The sequence below is a fragment of the Entelurus aequoreus genome, linkage group LG04 (assembly GCF_033978785.1).
Source record: "Entelurus aequoreus isolate RoL-2023_Sb linkage group LG04, RoL_Eaeq_v1.1, whole genome shotgun sequence".
NCBI classification, from domain to species: Eukaryota; Metazoa; Chordata; class Actinopteri; order Syngnathiformes; family Syngnathidae; genus Entelurus; species Entelurus aequoreus.
In genome coordinates this window covers 67,342,065-67,355,151 of record NC_084734.1, presented here as the reverse complement: position 1 = coordinate 67,355,151, position 13,087 = coordinate 67,342,065, and positions in this window count along the sequence as shown.

Here is a 13,087-nt window from a genome sequence, read left to right as displayed (position 1 = left end):
GAGCTCGCAGTGGGATGGGGTAAGTAAATCAAATGTTCCTTTTTTTCCAAACATTTTGCAAATATCCCATGATGAGGGGAAAAACTATCGTGCTTCTAAACAACAAACCTTATCAACCACCTGAAACACCAGCAATGCTTTGACTGTGTTTTGAAAGCCTACAAAGATGCCTGCACTGCAAATGAAGTTGCCCCCAAACCAGCTGCAAAAAAGAGGTGCACAAACCACAGTAAAATCTCAGGCATGTGAGCAACCTTTGAAAAAAAAGAGGAAGACAGATGACAGAAAGAGGAAGTGCAGCCATGCTGGCCGTGCAAGAACAACAACTATATTTTACTTTTTGATTTATTCTCATCTACCAACCTGTTTTGTCTTTTTGAAACTTACATGTTGCATGTAATGTACCACATAATTGTGGCTTGTGCAGCCCTTTGAGACACTTGTGATTAAGGGCTATATAAATAAACTTTGATTGATTGATTGATTGATTGATTGATTGATTGATTGATTGATTGATTGATTGATTGATTGATTGATTGATTGACAGAATTGTAAGTTGTTTTTAAGTATATCATTACTAAAACGTATTATCATTGAAAATGCAATGTAAAATGTATAACATGCATGCAAATAATTTAGAAAACGTTTCCCATTTGGTAACTCTATACTGTAGCCACGCCCCCCTCAGGTAATACACTTCCAGTGTTGTCACCGTTGTTTACATCCGTCACGTCAAAAAATGACCTTCTCGCTGGCTACTAATGAATATTCTAAAACTACAACTGATTCAGAACAAAAAGTGTTCGGATTGTAATCATCCAACTTCTGAACTTCTGGATCTGATGAAGAGACAGGGCTGCAGAGCTGGTGCTGAGCGCCGGGACGGACAAGCTTCACAGTGTCTTGGCTGAATGAGCAGGTATCGGACACCTCGGTCTCCTTAGACGCATCCTAGCTCATCCATGCGGACAGGACACTGGCCGAGAGTTAGTGGGCGGCTGAGGGTGGAGTCGGCTCTCTTGGTTGCTTTGTTGGGTCTGCTCCTGTCTCTAGCCATGCTCCCCCCCTACCCCAGCAGACGATGGCGTGGAACACCGCAGAGGCCACCACAGTGTATATGTTTTTTGTTTTTTTTTCTTTTTGTATTTCTCTTTTTTTTTTTTTGTAGCTGTATGTAGAAATGGCTGGTTGAATCAGCTCTGCTCTTTTAATGTCTTTAATGTACTTTGTGTTCTTTGATATTTGATGTTTCCCTTTTACACACATGTTTATTTGTGCTATGGCTGTGAGGTTTTTTTCTTCCTTGGCCCAGGCTAAGACGGATTTTTTTTTTCTCACCCCCTGCCGCCAACGTTTACCTGTGTAGACGTCGCGTGCAGTCCTGCTGATACATACGCCAGGTGTGCAGAATTGACAAAGGTTTAATAGGTTTTTTCCACAGTTCATCAGACAAACGTTTGTTCTTTTCAGTCACTCCCAATACTCCTCCTGCTCCTGCACTCACTGTTAAAGACAACAGATGATTAGATTAACACGTACCACCTGTGAAATCTAATCACCTGCCAGCTGTGTCTCGCCGTCAGCACATGCCCCGGCCCTACCCGATGGTGCTCGTCCTCAGCACCATGGACAGCGGCGGTGACCTTTGCTCCTACAAGCGCTCTGGCCACATCTCCCTCCACAACCTGTTTTTTTCATCTTTTTTGTAAGGGGTGCCGGAAGTTGGCAGACACGTCAGCGATCCTGTTCTGTCTCCCTGTAATGTTTGTCTGATCTTGAATGGGATTGTGCTAAAAATCTTAATTTCCCCTCAGGAGATTAATAAAATATTTCTGATTCTGATTCTGATTCTGATTCTGATTCTGAAACATAGGCAGCAACAAGTAAGCTAGCTGTTGCTAATGAGTGAGATTGTTTTGGTGCCCCTGATCATCTCCCTGTCCTGCAATTCAGTACGGTGTTTCGGCAAGCGGAACAGTGAGTACCTGCGGCTGAGGCGAGTGTTCAACACATTTTTTTGGGATCGTATTTTTTTGATATTTTATTAAAAAAAACGCGGAAGTGATATTTTCTACGTGGAAACGAATGTTTAGATATGCAGATTTCCGCGTTTTTTCGGACATTACACATGCCTGAAATCTAAATTTAAAAAAATAATAGACGTCAATTAGATATTGGTTATCGGTTATTGGTATGGGTGTTTGTATCGGCTTGAAACTAATATTGTGCATCCTGGGAGAAATTTTATGGTTCTTTATAATCAGGTGTGTGCAATTTTATGCTAGCAAGTTATTTTTCTGAAACCAAAAAAAACAACCTATTTTTATCTTGCTTTCCGACATTGGCTTGTTGATGGTTTTAGACCAGGGGTGTCAAACTTGTTTTCATTGAGGGCCACGTTGCAGTTTTGGCTGCCCTCAGAGGGTCGCTTGTAACATTAATAAACGAAACGTACTTGTATAAGGATTAGCCGCATGATATTGTCATACGATTACCTATGCATTTGATGAGTAAATGTATATTTTACCTACACTGTAAGAAAAAAAAAATCTGTTGATTTTGCGGTCAAAAACATGGCAGAATTTTACCATAAAATTTACAGTAAAATGGCCACACTCTATTTTACTGTAAAATTCTGGTGATTGAGCTGCCAGTTTTTTTTTGCATAAAAAAATATGGTTTCTGTTTTCTCACTGCATTACTGTAAATGTAAAAATGGTACCACCGTTTTTTTTCTTACGATAGGATTCTGAAAACCGAGCTGTTTTTATAAAAAATATATTGTCATGTTTACAGTGTACAATTTGATGGATAACTTGCTTTGAGATCACAAGGCTAAGTAGATATTTACGTATGTTTTTACCCCAAAAAATTTTTGAATGTATACATTATCTTTTGCATTATTAGATGCATAACGTTTAAAAGATATATAATTCCATGCATTACATGTCTTTTTTTTCACTGTCAAAATAAAAAAAGAAAGAAAGATGAACTACTTTATTGATGCATATAATTTTAAGGCTTTCACGGGCCATTCAAAATGACGTGGCGGGTCAGATCTGGCCCCCGGGCCTTGAGTTTGACACTTGTTTTAGACTGTTTACCACAAGTCTGAAATATGTCTTTATCAATGCTTTATGTACTGTAGCATCACATTTGATACTGTTACTATTACTAACAGTATCAAAAAACTTACTATTCTTTAGATGTTGGCATTTCCCTGCTCATATTGTAACCTGTGCCTGACCAGACCAGCCACACTTTGACAGTTTGGCCTTCCTGAAAGGTTGCTCTTATTTGAACCACATCCACTCAAGCTCAGATAGTTCCTGTAACAAATCATAGCCTATACAGAATAAGCCCATGTTGTGGAATGCAAGAATGAAAGTTTCGATTAGGGTCTGCTGGAAGTATTCAGAGGGCAAACCATGGCCCTCCCTGCCCTTCACCTCAGACAGAGGCCCCTTCTAAGCAGCTCATCTCGCCTTGGGCTCCCTCAGCGCCCAGTTGTGATTGACATGTGAATTACAGTGTGTGGTGATGATAATAGGTGTGCTAACCGGAGCCAGGCCTGTGTGTTGCAGCCAGAAGCCAATCCGAGCTGGCATGACCTGAAAGACAACCGCCGTGACCATCTGAAGAGGCAAATAAAAATGACAAGCTAACTGTTAAAAGAACTGCTGATTTTTCACATGTTGTTTTGAAAGAGTTTGTGGCTTCACTATGTCTTTATTCTCACAAATTTTCACTTTTCTCCACCCGGCCACATCCAGATATATGAAACCCGTCATTTATAAGAGCAATCTAAAAATAATTTCTCTCCACTGCGGTGGTGCCATGATAGAAGAAAGTGTTCGAAATGATTGCCCTCAGTGGTAGGAAAACATAGCAAGACGTGTGTGACAGTGGGATATACAACAACTTCCTACCACACACGTACGCACTAAAACAATGGATTTCCTCATAAATCATCACTATGCTTCAGAAGCGCGCACGTTAGCAGCACTAAGAGAACTCTTCATAATCTTAAGTCTGCTAACTTTTTGAAAGCGTATTTACATTTGAGGGCCAGCATTGATAGAAAGGATTTTACAAACATATACACTGGCTTTACATTATGGTATTAGGAAATTGCTCTCTAACGCCCTGTGGATAACTTTTCCACCCACTTACATTCATCTGGGGTAGAACGACCCACATTCCGAGGGATCTGTTCCCAACTTGCAAAAGCCCTGTGGATCTAAGTGCCTTTTTGCATTAGTGTCTGGGTTGGCAGAACCAACCATCTAAAACGAAGTACATACATACAGTAAACGGCAATTTTGAGCCAGGTTCGCCCCCTTCAACCAAAGTAAGCAAAAGCCTTGATTATCTGACAGCTTTAACGATGATCCTGCAGTGGTGAGTTGGAATAAGAGTGATTTTTTTTTTCCCCCTCCCCAATTGGCTCGGAAAATGGACGCTGACGACAATTGTGGAAGCGTAGAACATGATCAATATTTACAATCAAAACTAAGGATGTGCCAAGTGGAACAGAATGATGCCAATTGAGCTGACAAGCAAACAATGTCGACCACCAACGGTGCAAAGCTCAAAGAGAGAAAGATTTCCAAAATGGCAAAGACATGACTGTGTACATAACGTGTCTTACAGGTTTAAGTAATAACAACAGGAGGTAAGCAATTTCCACCACAATCAAGTTACAAAATATGCAAACAAAATGTTTTATTTCGGCGGTCTGTTCGCCATGTCCGGTTACTTACCTCTGCCAGTGGGTTACAAAGCACATACTGTATACCAGGGGTGTCCAAACTTTTTCCATTGAGGGCCGCACAAGGAAAAATTAAAGCATGCGGGGGCCATTTTGATATTTTTCATTTTCAAATCATAACAAAATATATAAATATAAAGGGTCTCAGTCATTAAAATGTTAAAAATAAAGGGTCTCAGTCATTAAAATGTTAAAAATAAGTCATTTATTTAACGCTTACAGTAAATCTCTATATCAACTTCAGGTTGATATAACGTTAAAAAAAAAAAGGTTTTAAGATTAAGATTAAGATTAAAGATACCAATGATTGTCACACACACACTAGATGTGGTGAAATTTGTCCTCTGCATTTGACCCATCCCCTTGGGGAGCAGTGGGCAGCAGCGGTGCCACGCCCGGGAATCATTTTGGTGACTTAACCCCCAACTCCAACCCGTGTTACTGAGTGCCAAGCAGGGAGGTTATGGGTCCCATTTTTATAGTCTTTGGTATGACTCGGCTGGGATTTGAACTCCAACCTACCGATCTTTTATGCCTTTTCTGTCAAAAACAACTTTGTTTTTTATAGTAAAACTGAATATGCAGTATTTTCCCCACCGCCCAAAACATTCAGAAAGCAATGTTTGATGTAAAGTAATTGGAGCCCTAAAAAGATCAATAATGCAAGACACCATTGATTTGAATTTATTATTATTATTGATTAATCACAGTGAAAAGATCAATAAAATTCCATTAAATATATTTGGGATCCAAAAGGTCCCCCACTCATAAAGTGATAGATTTTTATCATATATTTTTTTACTTTCAACACTTAAATTACGAGATCAACTTCAGATATATCTGTCCATTTTACGTTTGAACTATTATTTTGTTTGTCTTATGCTCTTATGTCAAAGAAAACATTGTTTTTATATGGCAACCACACAATATATGCAACATTTTCCACATAAAACATTTTAAAGTGAAATATTTGAAGTAATTGGAGCCTTGAATAGATCAATAATTAATTATAACATTGAAATTTTTTTTAAACTTTTTTTTTTTGGAGCAATGGCAAAAAAAGCAAAATAAAGAAAGACAAAAGAAAAACAAACAGTCTGCATGGCAGCTTTGTGTCAACATTGCAATTGTTCCTCGTTAGATTTCACCTCATTTCACTTTGTTTAATGTTAATTTTGAATTTTTGCAATAGTATTTCCAGAATATGTGGCGGGCCGCTAAACAATTAGCTGTGGGCCGCAAATGGCCCCCGGGCCGCACTTTGGACACCCCTGCTGCATACAGACAGACAACTATTTATACTGGATCCACGCTGGCAAATGACAAATGTACCATGACACTATCATCCTTATTTTTTGTTTGCTTCACTTTTCATATGATTCAGTTTTCGACAAAAATGTTTGCCCAAAACTTGCCCCGATTTCTGTACACCGTCTCAGATATTAAACAAACACATCTGTTTACCTGCACATTCATTTCCCGGAATTGAGTTCCCAAACTAAGAATCCCACGCGTTGGAGGCACAACTCTCTGTGCTTTTTTTCATATTTAGCCACTTTGAGTTGAGTTCAGTTGAGTTTGTTTATTTCGAGCATGCATGCACAACATCACAATTTTCAGTTTCTCTATTCAACATGTTCGAAAAGGAGTAGGAAGAAGCAGAGCTTATTTAATCCTACCCCTTTTCCTTTACATAGCAGTTGCTAAAACTTTTGTTCACTTCCTGTTCTCAATTTATTCACAATATACTCCATATGTAATAACAATAGAACTAAAAATATATAAATAAATAATAATTGGTGAAGTAAGTTATATTTCATATGGTGAGATGAGTAAGATTACCTTGAAAATGAATGGATGGATTAAATAAATTCAGAATGTTTATCATGGTTCTTCTTCTTTGCACTTTGTAAACTCTTTAAGTTTGAAGAGTTTCTTGAAGTGGATCATATTAGTACATTGTTTGATTTCTTTGCTTAATTCATTCCATAATTTAATTCCACATACTGATACACTGAAGGTCTTAAGTGTTGTACGTGCATACACATTTTTTAAATTAAATTTTTCTCTAAGATTATATTTTTCCTCTTTTGTTGAGAAGAAGTGTTGTATATTCTTGGGTAGCAGATTTTAGTTTGATTTGTGTATAATTTTAGCTGTTTGCAAATTCACTATGTCGTGGAATTTCAGTATTTTTGATTCAATGAATAAAGTGTTTGAATGTTCTCTATATCCAACATTATATATTATTCTAACTGATCTTTTAGTAATACCGTTAATGAATGAAGTGTACTTTTGTAGTTATTTCCCCATATTTCTACACAATAACTCAGATATGGTAACATTAGCAAGCAGTAGAGAATATGGAGTTATTTTTGGTCTACAACACTTTGAGGCCAAAGAGAGTTGAGAGTGCCAGCACTTTAATAAAGAAAGTAAGAAACCCTATTGAATTCCATTACTCATAGAAAAGTATAAAGGTAGGGTCCGCCTGGCTCTCCTCCCTCTCTGCTTATTGCCGTCTTCAACAAAGGTAAAATGCAGGGACATGCACATGATTATAGAGGGGCAGGGGCTCAAAGTCAGAAAAGGGCAGGAATTTTTTTTTTGGTCCTTTACACCAGTGGTTCTCAAATGGGGGTACGCGTACCCCTGGGGGTACTTGAAGGTATGCCAAGGGGTACGTGAGATTTTTTTTAAATGTCTGTCAAAAAGAACTGTGAAAAGAAATGCAACAATGCAATATTCAGTGTTGACAGCTAGATTTGTTGTGGACATGTGCCATAAATATTGATGTTAAAGATTTCTTTGTGAAGAAATGTTTAGAATGAAGTTCATGAATCCAGATGGATCTCTATTACAATCCCCTACGAGGGCACTTTAAGTTGATGATTACTTCTATGTGTAGAAATCTTTATTTATAATTGAATCACTTGTTTATTTTTCAACAAGTTTTTAGTTATTTTTACATCTTTTTTTCCAAATAGTTCAAGAAAGACCACAACAAATGAGCAATATTTTGCAGTGTTATACAATTTAATAAATCAGAAACTGATGACATAGTGCTGTATTTTACTTCTTTATCTCTTTTTTTTTTCAACCAAAAATGCTTAGCTCTGATTAGGGGGTACTTGAATTAACAAAAATGTTCACAGGGGGTACATCACTGAAAAAAAGGTTGAGAACCACTGCTTTACACAATATGGAAATTAATGTAAAATTAAATTTGCTAATAGGAAGCTAACTACTTAGCTGTGTGTCCTTTGTAGTTAAAAGTGATTGCCATTTCTTTTGTGTCAACAAATTATGGTCATAATGAGTTAATTCACATTATCATAGGCTTGGAAGACATGAAAAGCAACAAAACACTGGTTTATTATTAGGCTAATTATTGTTAAAGATAAGCACTTTAATATTGAACATTGAACAGTGCAACATGAACTTTGAAAAAAAATACAAAAATAAATACCCAAATGGAAAAAACTTCAATGTGAAAATCTGTCCTTCTTCCCTTAACTTGATGAAAACACCATCAAGTTGTAACTTATGGTCTTTCCCACTTAATGCTCAGACTAAACAACTGAAATGCAATACAGGGCCAAAAATATTGACCAGGGGCCAGTAGGGCTGTATCCTTTCTTTTTTTGGCATTGTGCTGCAGGCATAATCAACATGAATCAAGTTTAAATACAGATGGCAATATTCCTAACAGATAACCTACATCTTATATCCCCAGAATGCTGAAATTATTATTATTATTATTAATAATAATAATTATTATTATTATTATTATCATTATTATGTTTATTCTTCTTATTATTGTTATTATTATCATCATTATCATTATTATTATTTTGTTAACCCACACAGTAATAGCAAAGTCACAATAAACTTTAAATCTAAAACTCTACTGTGAGAAAAATGTGATCCGCCGTAAACACAGTGCATTTTATTTTGAAAATTAACCCGGTGTTTTATTTTGTATTTTGTTCACTACTTCTTGTCCCGCACGGTCCGCTCTGCTCTGTGCGGACTTGATGTGCCGTGCTCAATTGATGCGCCGTGCTCCGACGTCCGGCAAAAACAGAAGCTGACACATTGAATAATAGAATAATACAGCGTTTTTCTGAAATATTACCCATATTAGATGCTGAATAAGTGGACGGCGACTAGACCATAACATAACTCACAGCTTCAAGTTGCTCCACTGTCACGTCTCAGGGGCGCAGTAACTTGGCTCTCTCTCCTCTCACTTACTCACTCACTCACCCGGTATTACAAGAAAACGTGGAGTTTTTGTACCGCTGTTTTTTTTTTTACATCTCTGACAGGAATTTATTAATGTTGTTTAAAGGAAGAAAAAAAACCACACACACAGGCAGAGGGCACTTTTTAAGATGAGGCAAAAAAGGGCAGGGGCTCGAGCACCCATAGGGCCCTATGTGTGCACGTGCCTGGTAAAATGTATGTTGTTGTAATGTTTATTTATCCATTTCATGTCATTTATATGTATTTCATGTTGTTTTACGCATGTAAAACTAAAATTATCATCTATAAATGTTGCGTGTTAATATTTGTGGGTGTCTGGAACGGATCCACATAATTTCTTATGGGAAAAAATGTATTAGGTTTTTCATAGGGATGTTCTGATTGGAGTTTTTGGCTGCCAATCATCCATGAGTGAGGTCGGCCGATACCAATACCGATAACAATACTGACTCCGATCACATTTATTAACTGTAATTGTGTAACTGTAAATGTCCGATTATGTATGGTGAGTGGTATTGACAGTTTAACAATAACAAACAAAATATTTAAAACGACCTTCTTATTTTCTTTTATTACATAGAATTGTTTGAGCAAAAAAAGTAAATATTACACAAATACTAAACTAAACTCATTTAAATACCTTGGGTTTTTGCCTTCAAAGTCCTCCTGTGCCAAGAGTTTGTAAACAACAACAAAAAACGACAAAATTTGAGAAAAAAAAAAATCGCCCTAATCACTCTTGTCAATCAATCAATCAATCAATGTTTATTTATATAGCCCTAAATCACGAGTGTCTCAAAGGGCTGCACAAGCCACAACGACATCCTCGGCTCAGATCCCACATAATCACTCTTGTATCGATCATATAGTGATACTACAGTACCCTTGGTTTCGAAACCACCAATTCATGGATTGATCCGTCCTCCTTTTAGGTTTGGTCTACTGCTGACACTCCAACAGTTGCTGCTCTAAAATCTTATTAATCTACTTGTTAATTTCATGTTATCAGCTGCTTACTTTCTGCTGCAACATGGTTCCATCTTATACCAAGCACTTGTTTCTTGGCGTTATTTCACATTAGTCTAACGTTTAGCTTAGCTATTAGCATGCCTGCTCCTGGCTTGCTCCTCAGTGTGTCACGTTTTTAGCCTTGCCCTCCAGTGATGACGGTACTTGATGGTGATATTTAGGACATGCAGTGTTTTTGTTGCAATGGATGTGATTATTAATACCCCAGGGGAGCGGCTCCACACAATATATACACAAAATTTGCTCTCAGCCAGGTGACTAAAAATAAATAGTGTCAGCCAGAGACAGTCAGCGTTTGTGATCAGCATTAAAAAACATTAATCGGTGATGGCGATCACATAATTACATTTTCGACCAATTCTGGTTTTGTCTGGCCTATTGGAAATGATTACAAAATAAGATAATTTACAACACACCTTAGGTGAGGGAAGGGCCAGCATCTTGGATGAGATGCTCTGACTTCTCCTCGTCACTCTTTAGTTTCTGGGCCCCTTGTAAGGATTCCTTGAAAAAATGTCTGCCCAATGTTGTAAAGGGGAGCAGACAAAATGATTCAGTCTCCCAAGAGCATGCCTATGCATTGATGTCCTTAAATATACTGTACATCTGTTGAAGACTTCAAAGAGATAAGAAAACAGATGCAGTGAAGTCATGTCAAAGGGTTATGGCATGCAGATATTTATATTTCCATGTGGTTCCAAGACAGATAAAAAGATTGTTCAATTGTAGCGACATAAACCTCATGATGGTTTTATTGTTTATGGGTCTCTGGATATCACAATACGCACAATGCGGCTTTCAAACATGTGTCATGTTGACAGTACATCTAATTTACTGCCTATATGATGATGAGAGACCAAGTACTTTACTGAAAAAAAGGATATTAAAGCCATTTATTAATACACCTTGGTGTTTATAAATTAAATACTGTGTATCGTTAAGAATCTGAATTTACAAGCAAAGCAATTATGTGGACGAAAGTATGGCCATTTTAGTCAATCGGATGCAGGTAGAAAGTTGTTTCTAGAAACAATGATGAGCAAAGGAAAACAAAAATGATTAGTGATGTCGAATGATTTTTTTCTATCACATAAATCGCGCTGTAAATCGTGATTAATCGTGATTAATCACAGTAAATGACCAGTTTGCATAACAAATCAACTTTTAAAAAGACCCCAATATATGGACACAAATACAATTTTGTTGACAGAATGTCACGTCATTTATTTGCTCAAAACTTGGTAATAGTATTATCTAAAGTCCCATTGGTGTGTCTTTCATTGCGAAATGTGGCACCAAGCAAACAAACCTCATATTGTTTTTAGCTTTATCGTAAGTAGGGTGAGCTACTGTAAAAGTTTTAGAAGCTGGGTGTTAAGCAGATCCAGCATCACGCCGCAGTAGTGCTAAGTGCGAAAGAAGAAATATTAACAACAAATGTAATAAAATGATCACCTACTGTACAATGTCTGCTTTCACTGATGTTGCATAATGTGAGGTGACAAACCAACCGCAGCACCTAGCAATCAACCGCAGCACTGGGCAAGTAATTTCCAGTGTCCCATCCTATCAATTATTAAATACGCTTGCAATTATTTGAGACACTACACAATGTAGACGTAATGGTATCAATGTTACTTCAATAGGTATCATTGGTAAATATACCACCAAGCAGTCCACTATATATAAGATGGGTTTCTTAAATATCAGATCATTGTCTACCAAAGTGTTGTTAGTTAATTAAGTTATTCAAGACAAAAATTTTAGCATGATTGGTCTCGTCAATTGGTTGAAACCATATTATCATTTTCCGCTTAACGAGGCATCTCCACCTAACTATACGAGTGTACATGTAAGTAGCTCGTTACAATAAAAGAGGTGGAGGAGTTGCTCTAATCTCTGATGCTAACCTCAACCTTAGCCCTAGCCTGAGTAAATAATATAATTCATTTGAGGGTTTTTATTACTGGGTCTGTAGTCCCAATACCTCTCTATCTGGCAGTCATCTACCGCCTCCCTGGGCCTTATTTAGACTTCATCAGAGAATTCCCAAGAGTTCGTTGCTGACTGGTAACTCATGCAGATACGTAATCATGGGCGATTTCAATATACACATGAATACTATAATTGACACTTGACACTTACTCAAATAATACACAAACCCAAGCAGTAATACCTTAGATAATGGGTGTCCAAACTTCTTGACTTGGGGCCGTATTGGGCTAAAGAATTTTGGCCAGGGGCTGAAAGCCGACTATGCATATATATATATGTATATATATATATATATATATATATATATATATATATATATATATATATATATATATATATATATATATATATATATATATATATATATATATATATATATATATATATATCCTTCCATCCATCCATTTTCTACCGCTTATTCCCTTTCGGGTCGCGGGGGGCGCTGGAGCCTATCTTAGCTACAATCGGGCGGAAGGCGGGGTACACTCTGGACAAGTCGCTACCTCATCACAGGGCCAACACAGATAGACAGACAACATTCACACTCACATTCACACACTAGGGCCAATTTAGTGTTGCCAATCAACCTATCCCCAGGTGCATGTTTTTGGAAGTGGGAAGAAGCCGGAGTACCCGGAGGGAACCCACGCAGTCACGGGGAGAACATGCAAACTCCACACAGCTATACGTATAGCTCGGTTGGTAGCGTGGCCGTGCCAGCAACTTGAGGGTTCCAGGTTCGATCCCAGCTCCCGCCATCCTAGTCACTGCCATTGTGTCCTTGGGGAAGACATTTTACCTACTCCCAGTGCCACCCACACTGGTTTAAATGTAACTTAGATATTGGGTTTCACTATGTAAAGCGCTTTGAGTCACTACAGAAAAAGCGCTATATAAATATAATTCACTAAACGGTCGAGTATGTTCCGTCCCGAAATCTGCATTCCAAAAACGCTGGCTTATTTGTGACCCCCCAGAGCCCTAAAAAAATTTGCAGGCTTGAGAGCGTTTTCTATTCGGGCT